The sequence below is a fragment of the Polypterus senegalus genome, chromosome 6 (assembly GCF_016835505.1).
Source record: "Polypterus senegalus isolate Bchr_013 chromosome 6, ASM1683550v1, whole genome shotgun sequence".
Classification (NCBI taxonomy): domain Eukaryota; kingdom Metazoa; phylum Chordata; class Cladistia; order Polypteriformes; family Polypteridae; genus Polypterus; species Polypterus senegalus.
This window is the reverse complement of record NC_053159.1, coordinates 135,583,444-135,608,406: the sequence shown is the minus strand read 5'-3', so window position 1 is coordinate 135,608,406 and position 24,963 is coordinate 135,583,444. Positions and strand designations below refer to the sequence as shown.

The window sequence follows — 24,963 nt, the reverse complement described above, 5'->3', positions numbered from 1 at the left end:
TCATCACACTGAAGGGACAAGAGGGCTAGTTTTGCATTGGAAGTCTTGATTAATTTAATCCACAATTGGCCACAGATGAGGAAGATAGCACATACTATGGACCTGTGGATTCTTTATATACTGCCTTTCCTTTACGTTCCATCTCTTAAACAAGACTTTCATGAGAGGAGATAGGAATTAATCTCCTCTTTGGTTATACATCTCATATGAAGGATGGAAAAGTTAAATGACTGGGAAACTATCAGTCAGCCAAGTGTTTGTGTTGGCCAATTTGAAGCAGCACACAGTACCAGTAGACCTAAACTGCCTCTAGTGATGAAAACATGAGGAGTCTCAGAATAATTGAGTCCATCAGGGGGTAAGATGGGATTGACGTGTGGAAGTTCTGGTTTCAAAACCTATTAATCTGGAACAAATAGAATTTCCTTATCTTTAGGTGAAGAAACAAATGACTGAGGATTAAGAAAACAGCCAGACAGTGAACTGGGAACTGAAAATTTCCATTTTGAGAATTTTAACATTAGACAGCCATATTGGAACAATGTGTCCAAATTCAGATCTTTTGTTATTTCTTCACCTAAACTGTAAATGTCTATCTATCTATCTATCTATCTATCTATCTATCTATCTATCTATCTATCTATCTATCTATCTATTTTAATTTATTAAAATATTACTCACTACTAATGGCATTTTAAGCTGTTCTGCCCCATTGAATGTTTTAATTATTTTTCTTGCACCAAGAATGCAACAAACATTGGACAATAGAATTTATTATTATTATTATTATTATTATTATTATTATTATTATTATTATTATTATTATTTTTGTAAGGGTGATGCTTTGATTAGTGCTCTTACCTTTGTAAATGATGGCGAACAGGGGCGGCGTCCCATCCGAAATGGTTCAAAATTCCTTACCTGGATAGAAGGCCAAGTAGTAACTGGACAGGAAGGAAGGCAGGGTGTTCCCTGTCTCAGTCAGGAAATTGGTAGGAGGTGCCAACACTGCAATGGAGATGCTGGCATCCTAGAAGGGCTTAGTCAATAATTATTTTCTTGCCAGGAAGCCAGCATGCTGGAACGACAGGAGGAGATAACTTGTGTGAACTAGTTGCTTCCCTGAGACACTAGATGGTAGCATCCCTGGACTTTGGTACCTGTACAGACACCTGCAGGGCATGCTAGAGACTGCAATCCCATGGACTGGCCCTGTTAGGTTCTTGGGATGCTACAGGCACCGGTGCTCCCTGCATTTGTGAGGCTTCCACCTGACCTGGCAGTGCTTCATATGGACAATGACCTGATACAGGAAGTACAGTACTTCTTGCTTTGACGGGTCAAAGCTGTTTTGGCAGCACAAAGGGGACATACACAGTATTAGGCAGGTAATTTTAATGTTGTGGCTGATTGATGCGATTATACAGTATGCTGCACAGTATATATATTTTTATATGTGTGTGTTTTGGTGATATTGTATTATTGGAGACATTATTATTATAGGAGACATGCAATTAAGAATTTCATTGTACTGTGCACACATGGCAATAAGCTTGAGATTTTATTGAACTTGAACTTGAATAATGGATGAGGTTCTTTTGGAATATTGATCGATGGATGGGTGATACATAGGTTAGTGAAACATCAAAAACGTAGCTGTGAAGATAAAAGAAACTGATTTTGCACTTTTGCTGTTACTCTTATGTAAGATAAGAAGCAAGTGGATAATGCTGATGTCTGACAGTGAATTGTCTGAGGTTCCTCATGTGTCCAGTTCTCTCAATATTAAAGTGAGATTCCTCTCTATGCCTGTTGTGATACTGACTGCTGGCTGTGTGTGGTGGTGTGAGTTTGGACAGGCAACTTCTCCAGAACTACAGTATAGTAGGTTGTACTGTGTTGCTATTAAGTTAAATTTCCATCACTCCACTTTTCTGTATTGGATTCACAGAAAGGATGAATAAAATCTGCAAATTTTGTTTTAGATATATATAGTCAAAAGTAGCTTATTGTGAGTAGAACTTAGACACACATCCAGTAATTCATAGCTCCCCTAAAGTTTATTTAATTGTGTTGGCTTCCTATTGGCACTATGGGAGGCTAAAAAAGACACCTGTAACCTAGAGGCTAGTTGAATAGTAATAAAAGCTGTAAGAAAACAGGAATAAAATCACAACGGGGCTCACACACAAACAAACTGAAATTGAATCCCCAGCCCCCAAATTGCAGGTTTCTTCATATTACTAAATAATAACAACAACTAATAAAAAGCAATATTCTAAACAGTCTCGGAAGACCTGCAAGGTAACTTTTCTCCATCTACAGTAAATAACTTCAATTTCTTGGGTCTCATTTCCTGGCAACCCTCTCATGCCCAAAGTTAAGTTAATATAACATTAGGGAGGGGACACCAAGTCTCTCCTGGAACTAGCTGAGGAGAATCAGGACCGGCAGAGTACCACTGTGAATAAGCTCATCTAAGAATAGTAAGGGTATATGTTGATCATGATGGTGGATCACTAAGTCACACAGTTATTGTATTAATGTGTAGTAGTTGTGAGCTTTTGAGAGAAGTATCTTGCAGCATGTTAAGGCCTACAGCCTAGAGAGACTACTTGTAACTAATGTGCATTACTGTCACTGTGTTTCTTACCTCACCTCTCCGCCTGCTGTCTCTGGAGATACCAAATAACTAACAGAAGAATGGGAGATTCCACTAAATCATGGAACTCTTATTCCTGTAAAATGCTATACATTGTGGTAGTTCAGCCATTGAACACTGACAGACAGACCACAGATGTCAAAAAACACACACATTTAATTTCCTTTACGTCTTTACAACACCACACAATGCATTAAACAGCCATAAATTGCTCACAATCCCTTCTTTTCTTTATTCTCTCTTAGTTCTTCTGCCACCTCTACTCCTCTCCTCATAAGCTCCATCCTCTTCCTCCCAACTCCGGCTCATCTAATGGAGTGAGGCAGCCCCTTTTATAATGCCCCGGATGTGCTCCAGGTGCTCCGTGATGATCTTCTGGCAGCAGTTCCTGGTGTGCCGGAAGTGCTGCATGGGCACCCAGTGTAATTACTTCCTGTTCCGGAAGCACTTCCTGGTAAGGCGGAAGTGCTACAGTCCAAGGCTCTGTAATCATCTGGGCACACCCTGGCAGTGGCCATGGGCCCCAAAAGGGTTAAGCTTCTAAGTTTTGATCTTGTGGCCCCAATGCAGACCAATGAGGCTGCCCTCTCGTGGCCTGGGACAGGTATTGTCCCTCTCCTGGTCCTTCCAGGCATCCCGGCTGGGTAGGATCCTTAGCCGTCCGCACCACAACATCAAGCCTACTACCAAAAGCATGAGAGCCATGATATGAACCCAGTACATTCTCCTTCAACCATATAGTAAACCCACTGGATCATATGTGGCTAATGATCTTAGTAACCTTGAATGTGGGAGGTCAGGATTCTTAGGTGAATGGAGAATATCCCATTGAACCATTTTGTGGAGAAGAAAAGTAAGGTGAAGGGGTGTGGTGTATGGTGTCTGCATTTTCAAGAAAAATTGGTGTTTACCTTCACTGTCCTATAGTCCTTTAAATGTACATCATTTCCTCTTAGGGGCTTTTAGTGGTGCTCTTCTTTGTAAATGCCTCATTACATACTCACATGATCATCTTGCATGCTAAGCTCAGTTTATTGGAAGAGCTAAAGGATGTTAATACCAATCTTCGCTACAGTAGCACTGACCAGGTGCCTCTGTAAGTAGACACTGGTAAATGCTTTTTAAAAGATACAGATTTCAAAACAATAGACATATACATTCCCCTTAGAATTGCTGACTCAGCCCATGTATCTGAAGAGCTACTAAAGAATCAGGTCAAACCCTAATACACCAGCTGACTTCCCCCAACACATCACTGGCAGGGCAAGTTGAGTCAATGCTACATGTATTTCTCTGTTAGATCAGATATAGTATGACATCACTGCTGAAAAGAGGACTTTGAAGTGCACAACCAGAGGATAATGTGAAGGCTCAGGTGGCTCACCAGAGAAGTAAGGAAAGGAAAAACAAAGAATGGCTGGCAATATGGCACCCCTTCATGGTGTCACCTTTGTAATGTTTCCTGGATGTGGCTTGTATACCTAGAGATATGGTCATTGTCTGTAACATGTAAGCAGATTCTACCTGAATGTGGCCCTCTGATTCATTCTCCCTTTCATTTGTTTTAATGTCATTTCCTGGGTGAGATCCTTCTTAAGACATGTCTTAAATCATGGCACTCCCTTACTAAATGTCTTAATGAGTCTAGAGATCAAGTCATCCTGAATTTCTATACGTAACTCAAGAAAATCCTGGCAGCTCTATAATAATCATATATTAGCTGTGTGGACTCTCAGCCTCTCACCTCTTGCCCTTCGTCACACTGCTAGCTCATCCAGATTACAATATGAGCAATCAATATTTCTTGATAGCAATTCAGAGTTAGCATTGCTAAACAACCTCTCTGTTATGCATCAAGAAACAACGTCCTTGCCCCTATCACCCGTTATCAAGGACAGTGGGAGTAAGAATAATCAAAGTCTGTGAGACCAGGTTGGGATGCTCTCACTTCTCGAAAATGTCTCTCTCTCACTTTCTTATTTCTGTATCTTTATTTATTGACTTTGTTAAATTCATGTTTAGCTTTCTTATTAAACCTGAAGATGTTTTAAAACCTACCTTCAGGGAGCCGGACTAGTGGCACACTGGTTAACACTGACACTTCGAGAGCCTGAATTTGAATCCTGGCCTGCTCATTCCCTGTGTGGTGTTTGCACACTCTCCCAGTGCTAGCCAGAGACATAAGTTTTGGTTAATTAATTATTCTGAATTCATCCAGTATTTTTGTGTAACTGTCGATGTAATGAAGGCGACTTTGTAACTCAGCCATTATCAAGCCTGCTTAATCGAATTTAGGATCACACAGGCAAGAGCAACAATGGGATGCAAGGCAAGACGCAGGTCACTAATCCATCACAGGGCACACTCCTTCACACACACTTACTCACTCATACTGTTATAAGACGCATATTCTCAAGGTATTATTGAGAGCAAAAAAGACATGACAAAAATAACCTTTATCAAATTAAGTTGAAATGAAAAAGTAACCACAAAATAGGATTCCTTGATAAAAACAAAAACTATAAACAAAGAAAAAAAAATACATATATAATGTCATAAAAATATGTGAACATTATAGTCACCAGTTAACCAAAGTGCCTGTCTATGAGATGTGGGTGGAAGGACTATGCAACCAAAGTAGAATGTTCCGACTCAACAGAGACAGTAACCAGGCTAGGATTTGAAGAACTCTAGAGCTGTGAAGCAGAAGTGTTCAGCACTGGGCCAACATGATATCCAATTTTAATCATTTCACTTTGATTTAGTTTAATTTCTTAAGATCTTTACTAAGAGTTGTGGAAACTAAATATCATACATGTGACAAATTACAGTTGTAATTCTATAAGGTTAGTGGTCAGCTAACTACTTGAATAGAGGCAGTGGTGGCAGTATGAATTATGTTTCTGGACTTCTCGAGCGCCTTCAGCACCATCCAACCTCTGATCCTTAGGGACAAGCTGACAGAGATGGGAGCAGATTCATACCTGGTGGCATAGATCATGGACTATCTTACAGACAGACCTCAGTATGTGCATCTCGGGAACTGCAGGTCTGACATTGTGGTCAGCAGCACAGGAGCGCCGCAGGGGACTGTACTTTCTCCGGTCCTGTTCAGCCTATATACATCGGATTTCCAATACAATTCAGAGTCCTGCCATGTGCAAAGGGTTGCTGACGATACTGCTATCGTGGGCTGCATCAGGAGTGGGCAGGAGGAGGAGTATAGGAACCTAATCAAGGACTTTGTTAAAAGGTGTGACTCAAACCACTTACACCTGAATACCAGCAAAACCAAGGAGCTGGTGGTGGATTTTAGGAGACCCAGGCCCCTCCTGGACCCCATGATTATCAGAGGTGACTGTGTGCAGAGGGTGCAGACATATAAATACCTGGGAGTGCAGCTGGATGATAAATTGGACTGGACTGCCAATACTGATGCTCTGTGCAAAAGAGGACAGAGCCGACTAGAAGAAAGACTGGCGTCCTTCAACATCTGCAATAAGATGCTGCAGATGTTCTATCAGATGGTTGTGCTGGGGAGGCAGCATAAAGAAGAAGGACGCCTCATGCATGGACAAATTGTAGGCATGGAGCCGGACAGTTTGACATCCGTGGCAGAGTGATGGGCGCTGAGCAGGCTCCTGTCAACCATGAAGAAGCCACTGCATCCACTGAACAGTATCATCTCCAGACAGAAGGAGTAGCTTCAGCAACAGACTGCTGTCACTGTCCTGCTCCACTGACAGAATGAGGAGAATGTTCCTCCCCCACACTATGCAACTCTTCTGTTCCACCCAAGGTGGGTAAATGTTAACATTATACAAAGTTGTTCTCTGTTTTACCTGCATTTTTATCACTCTTTAATTTAATATTGTTTTTTAGGAGTGATTCATTGGAATGCTGTTGCTATAGGTGTTGTCTAGTGATGATTTTTAAAGTGGATCATGCCTGAATTTTTATTTGTAAATGAGTTATTAAGATATTTTTAAAAATAATTAATATTTTGTTCATGTCCAGCTCAGAGCATTTGTTGTGTTCTTTAGGTTTTTAGACTTCTTGAAGACATCTGTAATTGACTCTGTTCTCTGTCTGTGCGAAGCTGGCATGTTCTCTTTATGTCTACTTAACCTTTTCTCTGAATACTTGCCATTTGACTCTAATGTGCTACCAGGAAAGGCTGTGGCTCCAGCAGTTACAAGTTCAGATGATGGATGGAGATTTGCATACGGTGCTATCACTTTTTTGAAATTTCTGTTATTTTCATGTTTTATAAATACATGCTGATATTTAATCAGTTTCACAACACTTGAAAATCTTGTTGCATTGCAGAAATTGCATTGTCATGGTTTTTGTGAGTTTACTTGAACCTTTACTGAATGTGTTGTTTCAAGATGGATGCTGTCATTTATGATTCTTCACCTGTCCATCCATCTGTCTAATCCAATACAGGGTGACAGAGAGCCAGAGACAATCCAATGATCAAAACGCAGGATTCAAAAATGTGCTGCCTGCACTAGCTGCGAATGAAGGTTTCAATTTCTTCTCAATCAATGAATAATCAACTGTTATTCAATTCTGTTCCCATTTATTCTTTCTCGTGCATTTATTTCTGAAAGTGGAAAATAATGAAATTTATCAGTTCAATGTTATGGATAAGACTTCTTTCAAGTGGACTCTATAAGTGTTTGTTAAATGTACATCAACACAAACATTATACAATGACACTTGTGACAGAAATACAATTCAGAGGGAGATTTGGATTGTATAACAGGAGATCAAAATTGCAGTTTAAAATTTGTATCATAAAGTGTCAATACATAAATTCCTTATAAACTGTGAAAACAATTATACAAATTGTGAAATGAAGAAGGTGGAGTAATCTTGGTCAAGATTTAATAGGCTGTGTTTATGTCTAGCTGACCACTAACCTTAGCAATCATATCATGTACCCTTCTAGTGTGGCACTTTTACAGAAAGTTTTCATCTTTCACTTCACTAGGAACATCTCCATCGAGCTTTCAGACAGTGACAATAACACAATACCGGTGCCAAAGACGTCTACTGTATCTTACCTCAGTGTCACCTCAACACCTGTCATAATGACGTTTTTAGAGCCACTAACAATCATTTTCTTGATTAAGAGGACTTTAGAACCATACTGTTTTTTCTATACAGCAAATACTTTAGAGCAGAGAAGTGTCCCAAGGTTTTAACAGCAAATCCCTTAGGAGTTATGTATGGATCCCCTTAATTGACCAAAGCTCTACTTTTGACACAATTGCATCTTAAGCTTTCAATTAACTGACAGACAGAGTGGCAGTGAGTCCTTGTATTACTACTGACTGCCAGATTTCCTTTCTGGCAGAAAGTAGGTGGCAAAGCTGAAGGACAATATCTTTAAATCCTCACCCTGTATATGCATTCTCACATGATTGTGTCTTATCATCACTCCTTTGTTCAAGGTACATGAAAGTCTACATTTCATGTGTGTATTTTGTAAGAATGATCAAGTTCACTAATGATACCGCTGTTATAGGGCTCATGTCACATTATGATGAAACTAATCATAGGAATGAGGTGACTCAACATTCAAATGATGCAGTCCTCATACTCATGCTAAATGTCAATCAAACATAAGAAGTGGTGGTGACATTACAAGAAACAAAATAACACACACAGTGTTATTCATCAGTTGATAGATTGTAGAGACAGTACAGAATTTCAATTTCCTGGTCAACACCATTTCCAGCACTGTGAAAGAGGCTGTTAACAAACCTTTTATGGTCCATAGGCTGCTCTTCCAGCGAGTGTTTTCAAAGAGTGTTACTTAAGACGACACATTTTTCACATGTATTTTGCTGAATATGTTTTAATCTTCTCTATCACTGTGTGGCATGTTAATATCTCAGAGGCTAAGGATTGGAGAATGCTGCTTTGCTTTGAACACCACAAGAAGCCATTTTTCTCCTATCAATTCTACTCTACTCTTGTAGCCTGAAGCACAGATTCTTAAAGATCATATCTATCTTTTCACTTCCCACCCACCTTTTCTTTCCTTCCCTGTGGTAGCTGGTTTAAGTCAATCCACTAAACACTTTCATATTATTACTTACCCACAAGCTGTTAAATGCATTGACATCTTGACATTAGAGCACTTTCAACTAATATTAATTGATTGTTTGTGGGCGGTTGGGGAATTTAACATTTTATTTTTTGAAAGTTTGAGTGAAACATTTACCCATAATGACTGTCAAGATCCAAATACATTATAATTAATTACATACAGTTTTTACAGTTGGAACACAGGCAGATTAACTGACTTGTTCAGTGTCACACAAGTGAGCTGGAAGTGGGAAATCACATTAGCACATTTTTAACGTACTTAATCCAATTTAGGGTGAAAGGGAGACGTTGTCAATGCAAGCAGCATCAGCATCGAGACTGAAGACAAACCTTGATAGGACTCAATTATATTGGAGCTACTCATGTACACACTGCTAAATTCACACTGACACTCGCACCATTTCAGTTTATATTTGAATTAATATTATTTATTTTGCAGACAGCTTTATCAAAGCAAAGCAAGTTATAATGCATGCAGAATGATTGTGCAAGCATCAAAGCAACCGAGAAAAAGATAAAAAAAAGTGAGCATAAGGGAGTAGAACTACTACACAATTATACCTACAACTATATTAAGACATAAACCAGTATCCCAAATTCTTTGTCAATACAACAGCAGCTATCCTGGAGGAGAGAGGCTAAGTAGATCCAAAATATTTAATAGAAAGGTGTGTTTTCAAAAGATGCCTAAGCACAAGTAAATTGGGTGCATTACAAATCGATAAAGGGAAATCATTCCACAGCTTTGACGCAAGAAGAGAGAAACATTATTCCGTCTTGGCATGTTTGACAAGATGAGGAACAGTCAGCAGACAGGCAGGGCTGGAGGCTTCTTGAAGGGACATATACAGAGACCAAGGATTGGACATATTGAGGAACAGAATCAATCAGAGAACTGTAGGTCAAGACAAAAGTGTTGAACTGGATCCTTGCAACAACAGGAAGCTAGCATAGACACCGAAGTGAAGGAGTAGTAGGAGTGGAATGGGGATCTGAGAACACCGTAGCTGCATTCTGATAGCAGCTGAAGGAAGTCTCATCAGGAGAGTTGTGCAATAGTCATGCTATTGCCTGAAGAAGGATGGCATAATTAGTGAGGAAGGGTTGAATCCTTTGAATATTATGAAGAAGGAAATGGCAGGATAGCTTAATTGATAACATATGTTCAAGGAATGAGTGATGGGTCCAGAGTTGCATCAGGATTCCTGACTGTGACTGATGGTAAAAGGGTGACATCTTCAAGGGTGATGCATAGAGACAAATCTGAGGAAAGAGAATCACAGGGCAAGTACAAGATATCTGACTTTGAAAGGTTAAGTTTAAGATGATGATGGCAGAAAGACAACTAGAGATCTGGGATAAAACCTGTGGGTTGTAGGAGAGAAATGAAAGGAAGATCTGTGTGTCATCAACACAGAGGTGGTAGGAGAAGCCATGAGAAGAAATAACTGCCTAAAGAACGATTGTAGAGAGACAAGAGAAGAGAACCCAATGCTGATCCTTCAGGCACACCTGTAGAAGGTTTCTTTGGAAAAGACAAGTTAGACCAGGAGACACAAAAGGATCGGGCCAAGCGGTAGGACTTGAACCAGTCTATTGTAAAGCAGAACTGGTAATTCCAAGTTTCTCAAGGAAAGAGATAAGAGTGGTTAGCAGTTTATACTTACTATTTCATTGAACATGCAAGTCTTTGGAATTTGGGTGAAAAATAGGAGGACTCAAATAAAAGTCAATGCAGTTATGGGGAAAGCATATAAATTCCTCCAATGGCAGCAGGTCTAACATGAGGTTAAATTCCTGTGTGTGACTTAACTATTTATCCCGATAATTGGTAAAATTATTTTCAGTAAGTAGAATCTGCGTTTCTCTCACTTTGGTCACACGGGTGTTTCTTTGTCACTCTCTGTGCAAACATCCATTTGTAATAAGACTCAAAATAATAATGGAGGACAAAGTATTTGGTGACAAGCAGTAGTCTTTTTTTAGCGTTCAGTAAATACACAGTTCTTCAGTACATCCCATAAAGAAAAGATTCTGCAAAGAGTCCTAAATTCTTAAAGAGTATAAATACAGTCTTAAAGAGTCCTGTAAATTGTCTTTTAATTGAATTCCCTTCAAAGCTGCCATACCACCAGTACTTCAGAAGAGGAAATACAACTGCAGCTAAGTATGTGTAGACCTGAACAATATTTGGGTGAGAGACCATCTAGGAAAAGATAGGGTTTTCTGCTGGAAGAGGTGTTGGTGAGGCCAGCAGGGGGTGCTTACCCTGAGTATTATGTGTGGGTCCCAAAGCCCTGGTGCAGTGGCAAGGACACTTTGCTGTTAGAGTGTTGCCATCTTTTGGATGAGCTGTAAAACTGAGGTCCTGACTCTTTGTGGTCATTGAAGATCCCTAGGCATCTTTCAAAAAGAATAGTGTGTACCTGATGTCCTGGCTAAATTGCCCATTATGGCATGGACATTCAAGCTCCCTAATCATCCCCCTGTCCCTTATTGGCTAACTATCTCTCTCACCCCTTCACCACCTATGTTGAGAGTACTGGCACAAAAATGGCCGCTGTTGCATTATCCTTGTGGATGCTACACATTGTTTATGGTTGAAGTAGCTGCCCACATTCTATGTAAAATGCAAATACTTCTCTGTGTGCCTAATTTCTTTCCATTGTGTTCATCTTTGTTTATTCACCTTCTCTTATTTCCTTTTACCGAAACCTCTCCTTCATAGTCAGCATTGCAGAAATCCTGTACATCTGCTCTGCAATAAGAACCCAGTCATAACAATTTCTGGTCAGGTTGACAAGTCATTCTCCTGATGGACCATTTTATAAACAACAGTCAAACTAAGAGCATGTGTTAAGAGCATGTGTTATGCTTTCTGGGTGTCCCTGCTCTTAAAAATAAAGGTGTCAGAGTGGTTCTTCAAAGCAATGCCATAGGGGAACATTCTTTTGGTTCCCAAAATACCCATCCACATGAAAGTTCTAAAAAGAACCATTATTTATTTAGATCTGTGACGGGCCCCATACAATAAATAACCATGAATAAATAGTAAAATATTTGTGAAAATATCAATGACTCATGATTTTAAAAGGACTCTCACTGCATACAATAACAGGCTAAGTTCAGGTTTTCATAATTGGTTAGTGACCTGCTAGGTACCCTACCGGACACTAAAGACTTCAGTTTGTTTTCCAACATATTAGGAAGTTTTGCAAAGCACAAAGAACCCTTCCCATAATGAAATGGTGCTTTGTCAAGGAAAAGTTCTACAACGAAGCACAAAACCCAATAAAGAACCATACAATACCATTAGAGAACCATTATTTTTAATAGTGCACATGAACTGACACAAAATGCAAAGTGAACAGGAGTCCAAGTACTGTGAACCATCAGCATTTACTATACTGTCATGTTGTCCTTAATTGATGTAAATAATTTTAAAATTAAAACCAACAATATGAGAACTAATAGTTAAAATAAAATTGTCTTCAACTGTAATAAAAAATATATGAAAACATAATTACAATTTAATATAGAAACAAATACCTCTAATTTGAGTGAGGCTGGGGATCCACAGGAATGCCATCAATCCTTGCAGGACTTGTTGTGAAGTGGAAATAACCTTCTACATGCCATCACTCCGGGGTTATTACATTACTGGGTGAGGCAATCGGTCCACAGTAACATTAGTAATAATCACCATCAAAATGAAATTCGCAGATTGATAAACTACATTATGAACGGTTTTATAGATAATAATAATAATAATAATAATTCATTACATTTATATAGCGCTTTTCTCAGTACTCTAAGATCAATGCTCTCCGAGCCCTTTGGCCCTGCGTGCACTGTAAATCTACTGCACTGTTACCTCGTCTATATGGATTCGGGTCTTCTTCTGTGTCTGGGCCGGGCACCTGGAATACTGGAAGACTAAAACAGCAAGCTGGCACTGTGAGCTCCTCTGCGCGTGCGTGAGAGTTGGCAGCCCCTCCACCCCCCTTCAAGCTTTACTGATATAAACAGGCAGTCGGACGTAGAAACGGCAGCAGACAAGAGATCGGATCTGCTTGAAAGGAGGTGGGGAGCGAGTAGGATCTTGTGCAAGACGAGGCTGATGAAGACAGATCTGGAGTGTAACATTAGTACGGTTAAAACTTGCATTTCCATCACTCTCGGGATTGAAACACATCGGAGACGCGGCACAGGTAAGGTTACCACCGCCAGACAACTTTGGACAGCCAGGATTGCGCCTCAGGTGCAAACGGAGGCAGAGAGCTGTCGGACTCCCACCTAAACATCGTCTGCCTGTATATGAAGAGACAGGGACGGCTGAACGAGTCCCGATTTCAGTTTGGGGTCAGAGGCGCAAAGATGGGGACCTGGCTACTCCATTCAAGGAGTGAGCGACAGATCCCAGGGATGGGAAAAAAAGCCTTAAGCGAACCTCTTGTGTGGCCTCCGTGCGGACAAATAGCTGGTGTTTCTGAAGGTGAATGTTTCCCGGAAGGCTGGAGCCTTCCAACGCTGGAGATACGCAAAAGTGGACCGCTGAGCTGGGATCAGTGGGCGCCACTGGCATGGACGAGGGGTACACAGAACAGTCGTCGATTTCGTGCCTTGTCGTTTCGGCTCATCCTGTTCATTTAGTGTGCACGGACACCTCTCAGCTTGCAAATAGCTTGTGGGATTTGTTTTTCTTTCATATTTAACGCCGACTGATTTACAGATAAAAGAGTACAAAGGGGCAACAGTGAGATGATCGATAATGCCGGAAAAGTTCTGCGGATTGACGACCAAGCGCAGCGGGTACGGTGCCCAACTTTAAGATAGTGTAAGTGATTTTATGGCTTTTGACTGCTCGTATGTGAGTACAGGTGGTTCTGTCGTACATTCAGTTTGCCGCGATGCTCCAAAGGCTGCCTGCTTCTGCTGTGCCGGTGTCTTTATGTGTGTTGTCGACGGCGACCGATTAATTTATGTTTTGTGCTCTACGGTTGATGACTTTGGACTTTAGCAGTTTGGAAAGGATTCATACATTTTTCATAAATGTATTATATCATGCAAATTGTTGCATTTTCATTTCCCCCTAACGGGAGCAGCCGAAAGAAGAAGAACATTTGTGCAAAGATTTAGTTGCCATTTTTAATAAAAAAGTGTTATATGCTGCCATCAGTGATACATGCTTTTAAATGCTTATCAAAACCCTGGCGATGTTTTTCATTTAATGTTGTGTTATTTCTAGTACACGGTCAACATGAGAAAGAAGCGACGCTTTTCCATATGCTGTTGCTTCTTCTGATTTGCCAACTTAGAAGTGAGCACTTTCCCAAGTTTAACAAATCATTCTCGCTTTTCCTATTTTGAAGGCTTCGCGTTAAACTCTTTCTTGTCAGCTCTTTTTGCTGTTTTGCAGTTTGTTTTTTTTCCGTTAGCATTATTTGGGTTCTATATTTGCGTCTTCTTCTTGCTTTGTTTCAAACCTAGTTTCTATTTTCCTTTTAGCATATCTGTCAGCATTTCAGACAAATGTTTCCTGTAAATCCAAAGAAGCCATCATAGCATTTTAGGAAAGCATATACTGTACCACTTTGTCTCAGCAAATGTTCAAATTTAATTTTTTATTACATGAATATGCATGTAGCAAGTAGGAGAAAACTGCTTTCAACCTGCTTGTAAGTAAGAGGAGCCGCTGATACAAATAAAAAGGGAGACTTTCACAGAAAGGAAGACAATCCGCCTTTACTCTCCATAAAAATGGTGAAACAGCAGCACAGAGTAACGTTACAGATACTAGAGATTAAAATCCAAAGATTCAAACAATTTGTTGATTTTGTTGGGGGATATAGTGTGAAATGCTCACGGTGAGATAGGATAGGTCCATTTATGCCCAGTTAAAAATGATTATTTCAGAAGTGAAGGGAGTGGGGGGAAATATGTTGGACCCCATAGGGTTTTAAAAACAAGCAAGGCAGACAGTCACAGGGAGTACTTTTGCAGCTTCTCTGATCTTAGTTGGATCCCTGGCTATGACATTTTCAGCTTCTCCAGTTATTCAAGTTTCATTCTGTCTGGTTGCATTTAAATTGGCAACTTTAAATTGCTTTAGTGTGAGTGTGCATTGTGATGGACTGGCATCTCATCTAGTGGCTCCTAACAAATAGACTCTTAAGGACTCTGTATTTGATAAATTCATTTAAAATAGATGGACGTATTAAACAAACACTGTATATTATATATATATCATCTTTCCAATGAGGCTATGAAGTGCAAAGCTAAATTACAATTGCAGATCAGGCAAGTATAGTGTTCTGCTCAGAGGCACACAATGCAGAAATGTCAGGGACTTGGATGACAACTTTGATTCTTTAGCCATGACGCCATCCTGACCAGCTAATACATTGGTGGAAACACAGCAAAGTGTTTACAGCATACTTGTGACCAATTAACAATATTGCCTCTCTCTTATTAATTTATTATTATTATTATTTGTGCTCAGAGTGTGAACAAAATGAATCCTTTTGGCTCTGCATGTTAACGCCAATGACTGTATTACCTCACTGGCTACCAGTGAATTTTAGCCTCGATTTTATCTTTTTTCCTCTTAAATATACAAAAGGGGGGTGGCACAGTCAGGTACCCCTTGCATTTTCCAATTGATGCTGTATATAACAGTATTGTAATATTGAGGCCCACACGAAAAGGAACTGCTTTTTGACAGCAGACCTGTCAATTGAGGAATGCTGTATTCATTGGTATTTTAAATTTCCTTAAAATGGACACTTTCAAATCACGGTCTGATAAAATGTCTCCCAGATCATTGCATTGATTGCATCCTCATCTTTTAAGTCACTACATTTTTTATGTAGTTTTGTTTTGAGGTCTATGGATCTCCAAGATGAGCACTTGTATTGCCTATGTTGCGTCTTGTGTCATGACAGCTATAAATAACACCAATGAAGTGTTAGCTTGGCAGCTGTAATCTCGGGAGAATTTTCTTGTGGTCCGTGTGCACTGAAAAGCTGGGCGTGCAGCTCTTTAAAGTGCTTTCGAAGCCCGGTGGGGCGCACCCAGACCACTCCATCGCGAAGCTTTGACAAACTAAAGGTGTTCTTTTGTCATATGTTAATACCGACGTTTCGAACAGAACTGAGGATTCGTTCTGGTATGATGATGAGAATTCGGGCTCTGTTAACGTAGAGGACTTTCCTTTAAAGGCGTTCGGCGCCTCCTTCTTGACTTCGGGGTTACAGTAGTGCAGATCAACTCGGGATTTTTGATGAACATGAGCAGAGCGAGTTCGGTCAGGCTGAATTGCCTTTTTTTATTCTGCTCTCGTCTCAGAGAAGCACAAAGGAGAACCTTCTTTGTAATTCTGCCTTGGAGGAGTTTCGGGAGGCTCGTCTCGGACGCCTTTATTGCATTGTTCGCTTGTTTTCTGTAGCCTTTTTAAGTGGCGGTAATTATTTCGGTTAATTCATTGAAATCGAATGGCTTTTGAGCACTGATGAGCAGTGCGGCATTTCCACGGAGTTTAATTTCTAATGAGAAAACATCTTTTGTGTCTTTCTCTGTCTTTTTTCCCCCTGTAAGTCGGCGGGAGCGCTAATTGGCCGACAGCCACGGTAATGTGATTCATTACCAAAGGACGCATCTTCGTTTTTTAAAATGTGCTTTTAACGATTCGTTCCCATCGCTGCCTTGGAAGGTGGTCTCCAGCAATTCTATAAGGAGCATCTTATTAGAGATAGCGTGAATATCCGGAAAGAACTTGATCCCTGTCGGATTGCTTTGCCAGGGACTTCAAATGGGAATAATTGATTATTTAAAATATTTAATCGCCAGTTTGGATTTCAGATCGTGAAATTATCAAAATATTAATTCACTGAACCTGCTTTCCCAGTCTTACAGTGCCTGCAAGTGACCGAACTTTTGTCGGTAGGGAGCAAAGCAGGAGCCAACTGCAGAAAGACAGTCCATCGCGGATATTGTCACGCTCTTACATCACTGCAATTTACAGTTGAAAATGATTATGTCCATATCTCTGAAACGTATGGTCCGGGTACACAGTACATGCCATGCGATGTGCCAAACTGCATAAGAAATTTGAAGCATTATGATATATATATATATATATATATATATATATATATATATATATACATATATACACACACACACACACACATTATATATTCAAATGAACACACACACTACCCTCTTCTATTCACAGAAAAATGCATTTTTCAGGTGAATGGTACACTTTGATTCCAGGAATGCGCAACTCCATTCAGAACCATTTGAAGTAAAAGCATTAGCTTGGTTTGCTGAAAAATCATTCACGTCGATCATTCAAGGGTGAATTCTAAGATGCAGATTTCTCTGCTCCAGCTAATATGCCACCCTTCTTGAAAGCAGACATGGACGCAAAAACAGAAGACAGAAGTCAAAGTTTCTCGCACAGAACTCGCGCTACAGGACACTTCTATCACAGCTTGGATTTGCCAATCAACACATCCGCGCAATGCCCAGAATGTAACGAGACACTAAGTATTTCTTGAATGAGTCTGCGAAAATGGGATTGTGTTACGAAAGAGGATTGCAGTACAACTATTGCGCCGTGTTGTTGAAAATTACAACGTCTTACGCAGATCATCGGATCGGATCGGATCGGATCAGTTATGAGCCTCGTCTTTGCAGGTTGAACGTAGTTCCCATTTTTACGCTTTTTTTCGCCGTACTTACAGCTGGCTGCCACCTGCAGCTAATTCTGTTTGTATCTTTAAATAATTGGCAGCATTTAACGGATCGAGTATCAGGACACTTGGTCGCGTGCAGGAGACGCTCTCCTTAAGTAAGCGTGTAGTCCAGGGGTGGTTCAATTTGAAGTTTACTGTCACGTGTTCAGATAAATTAACATTCTGACTTGCTTGTTTCGTCAGCCTGGCTCCCTTCACCAATGTCCGATCTGAGCAGGATATGAAATAGCATTTTGACTACATTTTTACACTATGTGTAACCAAATGAGAAAAGGATCACTACATAATAAAGATAAAAATAATTGTGATACTAATTATACTTAATGCAACTCTTGGTATTAACCATTCATCATCACCAGATGCTGCCGGGATAGCCTCTAACTGTTCCTGTTAACTTTAGGTTTAAAAACTTTCCACCGAATTGTGGTATACAGAATACAGTATATGCGATTTATTATTATTATTAGTAGTAGTTTTTCTTCTTTTCGGAAAAAATAAGATCACTCCTGAAAGGCAAGTGAGAAATGTCAGCCTCGAGCTGAGAAGCCCAATGAACATCGTCTTCCTGTGAGTGTTTCTCTTTCTCCTTTTCTCAATCACAGCCATGAGCTGCTGCTAATGCAATACGCGTCTATTTTATTTCTGCGGTCAATAAAACAGCGTCCAGAGGCTGGCGTTTATGATCGTCTCCGCTGGCAGCTATCGATCCGGCCTCAGTTATAGTACTTTGTTTATGGCTCTGTCGTAAATCTAAGAATGGAAATGCGTTCAAAGCAACACAAAATATAAATAACGGAAGAGACTGCCTTCTATAGCAAATCTGTAATGCGTCATTTGATAGAATGAATACTTTTCAGTTCATTCATTGCTCCGTCTCCAGTCAGTTTAAAGTGAACGTATCCGCCCAGCATATAGAAGGCATCGGCAAAAACCCACCAATTGCAAAGTAAAAAATCAATTGAAGTGATTTCTTTTCGGATTTTATGCAAAAAAGCTGTTTTTAGGGCAGGTTAAACACAGTGTCCGCACAGCGAATTACGCAAACACATGTACTCCAGTTCGACGCTGGCCAGATTGTCTTCAGCGTGGAGTTTCACTTGGGATTGATTTGAGTTTTCTCCTAAACCCCATAATATGTGAGTTTAGGGTTTGTGGACAATCGAAAATCGACCTCTGTGAGGCTCAATCTCACATCATACAGTATATAAATATAACACTTTCTTTTTGGTGCTTTCTTTCGCGTTATACAATTTCTTGTATTAGGAATTTGTTAGGTTTCGCATTCCCCTTGGGGTCTGAACGCAGGGTCAGCCATTGTACAGAGCTCTTGGAGTAATTGCAGGTTAAGGGGCTTGTTCAAGGGCCCAGCAGAGTAGGATTTCTTTTGGTAGTAACGGCGATTCGGGCGCAGTATCCTTACTAGAAAGTGTTCACTGCACTATTGCTTAGTGTTATTGTTGTCTTTTTGTTTCACTTGTTTTTATACTAATTTATGCAGGTGTCCGCTGATCAATCAAGTGCCATTATTACTAATAATGAGATTTCAAGATGAACAAATTGTAAAATCCGTGCCTTTCTTTAATTTCTGTCAACTGTTTCCTGGACACAATCTCAGGGAGCCAAAGCCTTTACTTAGAGCAGTGAGCATAAGAGAGTAACCTGCAGTACATGAGCTGCCATTTCACTACTGATCACACTTCACACACCTTCACTCACACAAAAAAGAACTTACTGATCACAGCATGGAAGTGCAGGGAGAAGACGGAAACTCAATCTTGAAAGCTTTTTACCTGAAATGATTCTATGAAGGGCAGCACGGTGGCGCAGTGGTCACGGCTGCCTCGCAGTTAAGAGACCCAGGTTTGCTTCCCGGGTTCTCCCTGCGTGGAGTTTGCATGTTCTCCCCGAGGGTTTCCTCCCACATTCCAAAGACATGCAGGTTAGATGCATTAGCGATTCTAAATTGTCCCTAGTGTGTGTGTGCGCCCTGCAGGGCTAGTGCCCTGCCCGGGGTTTGTTTCCTGCCTTGCACCCTGTGCTGGCTGGGATTGGCTCCAGCAGACCCCCGTGGCCCTGTAGTTAGGGTATGGTGGGTTGGATAATGGATGGATGGATGATTCTATGAAACATGTTATTCAATAAGTTATAATCCATATTTTGCATGTACATGCTTAAAAATACTCATTCTTTAATGGCACTTTATGGTTTTTGTGGTTCCTCATAGAACTATTGCTTAACAATATCATTTCATTGTAAGGGTTCTGCATATGAAGTTGGTGCTTTTTTGATAAACTTTCTAATATGTAGAAAAAAAATCTTTAATGTATAGCGGGCTTCCTAACAGGACATTAACAGATTTAAAAAAACCTGGACTTAGCCTGAGTTATTGTGTGCAGAGAGAGTCCTTTTAAAACCATGACCCATTGGTATTTCACAGATACTATTGATTCCTTGTTATGTACTATATTGTTATAGATATAAATAAATAAAGGTACTTTCTGGAACCTTCATGTGGATAGGTCTTTTGGGAACCAAAAATGGTTCCTTTATGGCATCGCTCTGAAGACCGTAAACATCTAAAGGAAAGAAGAAAGATCAGAATCAAGTGTCACATAATAAGGTCAGCATTTAGGGTTTTTATTGAGTGTCACATATCAATGTCAGGAGTTGTGGTGTATATGATGCCAGATTAATAGCAGCTAGGACTTTAGTCCCAAAATAAGAAATAACAGCATCTGTAATACCAGTCCATCACACAAATAACCCCACTTATGTTTAAAAAGCTAATTTACACTTGTCTGTCTTTGGAGAACAGACTACATTCTTGCAGAAATCCCACAGAATTATGGTGAGAACATGTTAACTCCACATATGGACAGTCCTGGGAAATGAACCTGATTGCCTTTAGCTGTGGTGAACAGCACTGCTGAACTCCCATGACACTGTGCATTGATTTGTGTTATGGAGTAATGCGAATTGCTTTGTAAAGCGCTTTGTGATTGTGCTTAGTTGGAAGGCACTAATTAAAATAAAGATTGATTGCTTAAAAAAAATCTGCGCATGTCAGATAACATGTGAGAACTGAATCATTGAGCAGCAGTGCTTTAAAGTCTACAGTATATGTGCTGTCAAATGTGAAGGCACATATGGTCAGTAGGACAAATGCCCCTTGTTACTGGTAACCCCTTGCTGTCCAGTCCATAAGCTACTTTGTGAATATGCCATCAAAGTCAGTCAGTCATTTTATAACCTGCTTTGTGGGGGGTGCTGGGTTCTATGCCAGCCAGCATAGTGTGCAAGGCAGAAACAAACCCATTGCAGGGTGAACACACACAAACACAAACACCCCAAGGCCAATTTAGCATCGTCAATCCAATTAAATTGCAAGTGTTTGAACTGTGCGAGGAAACCGCGGAGCACCCGGAGGAAACTAACTGAGACACCGGGAAAGCATGCAGACTGTAAGTATTGGGAGGAGCCTAAACTTTTTGCTGCAAGGTATGAACGTTACCACAGTCATCAACGGAATATCCAACAATTTAGCAGGGGTGAGAGTTAACAGGGGATTAAAGCAGACCAGTTTACAACGAACCATTTTACAACATCCATCCATTATCCAACCCGCTATATCCTAACTACGGGGTCACGGGGGTATGCTGGAGCCAATCCCAGCCAACACAGGGCGCAAGGCAGGAAACAAACCACAGGCAAGGCGCCGGTCCACCGCAATTTTACAACATGTCTAACCCCATAAACAGTGTCAAGGGCGATAGGGAGCTTGATCTGCAGCAGGGTGCATAAAGCAGATATCAACCAGGCGTTCCCGCACATGCACCAATTAATTTAACCCGCATGCATTTTTTTTGGATGTGCACCCAGAGAAAAATTAATAAATACATAAAAATAACAGATACTCGGGAGAATGTTCACGCTTCAGAGATTCGAAGTCACAGCGCTTGAACCGTCAGCCCAAGCTACACACTTTCAAAGGATCGGGGTTTGTAAAGCCCTGTAAGGTGAATGCCTATATAGTTAAAAGGCTTTCGCGTAAATCTCGCTGTCTGTGCAGGTAAGTCTTGTTAGTACACAAAGCAATTTGTAGAAAGGCTGGGGCTTTGGGGGTGTAGCAGCATAATTTGTGACATCACGTCTACCGCGGGATGCCTTAATCGAGACAGCCTTAACATATTTAAACCCGCTCGAATGTTCTGTGTGAAACACCACCGTCTGACTTTTTAAAAAATCTCCAGTGTCTGTCCACTGCTTGCCTTGGATGCTCGGCTACGATGTAATCCAGACATGATTCATTTTAAAATGAGACAGCCCGTTTAGATTAATCTGTGACGCCTGTCTTATTGGTAAGGAAGGTCGCATCTGTGACATTTCTTTCTTGCACATGTAATAAATATTTTTCAGTCACCATACTATTAAGCCCGCGCGCACTTCTCCTTAATACCTACGGAGCTTATCAGCAATCAGTCTGACCCTGACAGATTTCCGAGCGCGGTAATTTTCTAGGCTGGAGTCTGAGCTTGTCAGCTTTCAGATGTTCGCGATTTTGACCGATTTGTATTCCGATCTCACTGAATATCCTTATTCCACATATTTCCTGGTGTTCGATCTCTCTTAATCTAGATGTTACGCCTTGGAGTCTGATCGTGAAATGCTCACTTATGCAGCAACTCAATTGAGGTTTTTAAAATTAGAGAAACTTTGGGAAGAAAACCTAAGACCGCTCTGTTGTCAGTCTTGTATAGTTAGGGATTTGTGTTGCACCGTTGGGAAAGATGGCAGGTAGCACTGTGGCAGAGCGAGTTGTTGGATTTCATTTTTGATTCCTGGCATTTGTGCACGCTGTGAAGCGCAGTAATGTTTCTTTCCGAGTCTGCTTGAGTTTCCTCCTGGGATTTTGGTTTTCTCCCGTAGATTGAAGTCCTGCTGCCAAGTTGATTGGCAATCGTAAATTCTGTGTGATTGTGTTTGGGCACCTTTTATGAAGGTCTGGTGTCCCCGTTCACATCACATGTATACTTTGAAAATGGGTTACTGAATACATTTATCGCCGCTTATTACTGCTTGATCAACGGGCCTCTGCATTTTCTCCCTTGAGCTTTAGTCAGCGTGGATTTTTTTTCTATTGACGTTCTGTTTCTTTCAGCTTAGTGATTCATAATAGATTGGATTTTCTTAATTTTTTCATTGTATTGAGGGTGGATTATTATTTTTTTTTTCATACCCGGTTGTAATTTATCTGTAGCTTTTGAATAATGGGCAGTGATTAGTTCTGCCGCTTAACAGCAGCAGAACACAGGGTTCAAAACCAAGCATGTGCATCATTTCAGTCCCAATGTCTGCTTGGATTTTCTCAGGCACTTTAGATTGACTGTTGATACTAAACTAGCATAATACACTCTTAAAAATAAAGGTGCCAAACCTTCAAGATTTCTGTTTTGTCCACATATTAGAAACAACAACAGTTTATTGATTGTATAGCCCAAAATCACACAAGGAATGCACCAATAGGCTTTAACAGGCCCTGGTTGAAAGCCTCCAGTCTTTACTTCCAAAAAACATAGAACAAAATGGGAGAAGTCTTGGAAAGGACAATTCAGAGACAGACCTCCAGGTAGATTGGGTATGTAATGATTGTCAAAAATGGGGTAAATACAGAATACAAGTAATCTTATTCACGTAGCAAGTTGGCCGATCTATCATTTCCACCTCAGAAACACAATACAACAGTACAAACTGCAGCGCTCATCACCAAGTGTAGGAGCAGAGTGCCACAATAGATTTTACCACTCACTAAATACAAACCTATCACATGTCTTCTTCTTCTTCTTTTGGCTGCTCCCAATAGTAAGGATACAGATTTGTTCAAATACCTCAGAAACAAAGTACACATTAATTAATAAAACTAAAAAAAACAAACAATGTCCATCCATCAGCTAAATATAGAAACATGGCCTGATTGCAGAAATGGAGCTAGACATGCCAGACACAGTCAGAATCCTGGATATCTTGTCTAACAAGCCACCAACCTCCTACTGGCCATTCTACAGTTGAATCAGTGCTAGGCCAGCCAACCTAATGGAAGGACTTTTCTATCTAATGATTCCAGAGCTCCTTCATCTGAGATGAATTTTCCATAGGCAGGGAAACAACCTGGCAGTAGAGCAATGATACCAAGTGCCACATGAAGATACCAAGAAGAGAAATAGAATCAGGGAGGGTTCGTAACAGTTTATACATATTGTATTACTTATATTTAAGTAATAATGGCTAACAAGAGAGATGCAGTATACACAGCTTATCAGTAGCTCTACTCAGGGTATGCTAAACTGAAGTAGTGAGTCTTTAAAAAGCTGAGACTTATCAAAAACCTTAGATTGGATTGAAAGCGTATCAAAACCCCAAAAAACAATTTCATATTCAAAGAGCCATTCCCAGAATGAAGTGGCTCTATATCAGGAAACGTTTTGTTACACATATGTGCATGAGAGGCAGCTAAAGGGCCTGAATGAAAGTAATTCCATGCCAGACCAGGGTGTTGACGGAGTGCACTAACTCTTTCTCTCACTTCTCTGCAGACCAGTTACGGGAAGTCCCGCCTGGCCCAGAGGACGTCACTTCCGGTTCTGGCCTTAATGACGCCATTTCTGCTTCTAGCCCCAGTGATGACGTCACTTCCGGTTCTGGTCCAATGACACCACTTCGAATTCCAGCCACACTGATGATGTCACTACCTCCAATCTCTTTTAAAGCTGATGTCTTTGGGCTATCAAATCAGTTCTGTTGTGGACTCCAGTCTGTACACATTTGTGCGTTATTAATATCCATTCTGCAGCCAGGAATAATATACGGGTGGCTGCCCCAAACCTTTTTGTGGCTCTTTTGTTGTGTTTATGATGGTTTCTATGAAGAGGCACACAACCCAGTAAGGTTTTAGAACCATTTATTTTAAGAGTGTATGGACAGAGTTTTCATATTGTAGCTTGTGATAAACTAATGTCCTCTCAAGGGTTGACTCTTTATATTATGCCCGACGCTTGTAAGATGATTCCAGATCTGCATAGCCCTAAATTAGATTAGGAGAGTGTAGGAAATGGATGAATGAATGGTGGATCACATCTCTAAGTTTTCCTGATATGAGTAAATATGTGTGGAATGATTTCATCCTTTATTTGGAATAACAGAATCTTTTGTTTAAAGCTACTTCAGATGTCCAAGGTAGCAGGAGGTTTATTAATCCTATATCTGTTAAAGACAAATTTGTTCTGAGATTTTTCATATAAGGGAGAAGTTTTGAGGTAAAGTTGCTATACTCAATAATGATAGTGATGTGTGGCATGTTGGTTAGCATATTCAAGTACTAATTTCACTGTACACAGTAGACATGACAATAAGGACCCTGTA

The 24,963-nt window shown here is 40.4% G+C and overlaps 1 protein-coding gene and 1 long non-coding RNA gene across 4 annotated transcripts in view; one reads left to right on the top strand and one right to left on the bottom strand.

The window, feature by feature from the left end:
- The window catches only part of LOC120531670, a 40,995-nt gene extending 28,223 nt beyond the window's left edge, over nucleotides 1-12,772 (bottom strand). The window contains exon 1 of the long non-coding RNA XR_005634135.1: nucleotides 12,335-12,772. This is a non-coding gene — a long non-coding RNA (uncharacterized LOC120531670). The remainder of the gene's footprint in view (nucleotides 1-12,334) is intronic.
- Nucleotides 12,773-12,823: 51 nt separating this feature from the next.
- LOC120531669 (WSC domain-containing protein 1-like) overlaps nucleotides 12,824-24,963 on the top strand; it is a 42,394-nt gene continuing 30,254 nt past the window's right edge. Inside the window, exon 1 of one of the 3 annotated variants that reach the window (XM_039757282.1) lies at nucleotides 12,824-12,996. The gene's annotated coding sequence lies outside the window, so the exon portion shown is untranslated. Of the gene's footprint in view, nucleotides 12,997-13,604; nucleotides 13,623-17,940; nucleotides 18,115-24,963 lie in introns of those variants that run through there. The other 2 variants (XM_039757285.1, XM_039757284.1) reach the window with 2 other exon arrangements.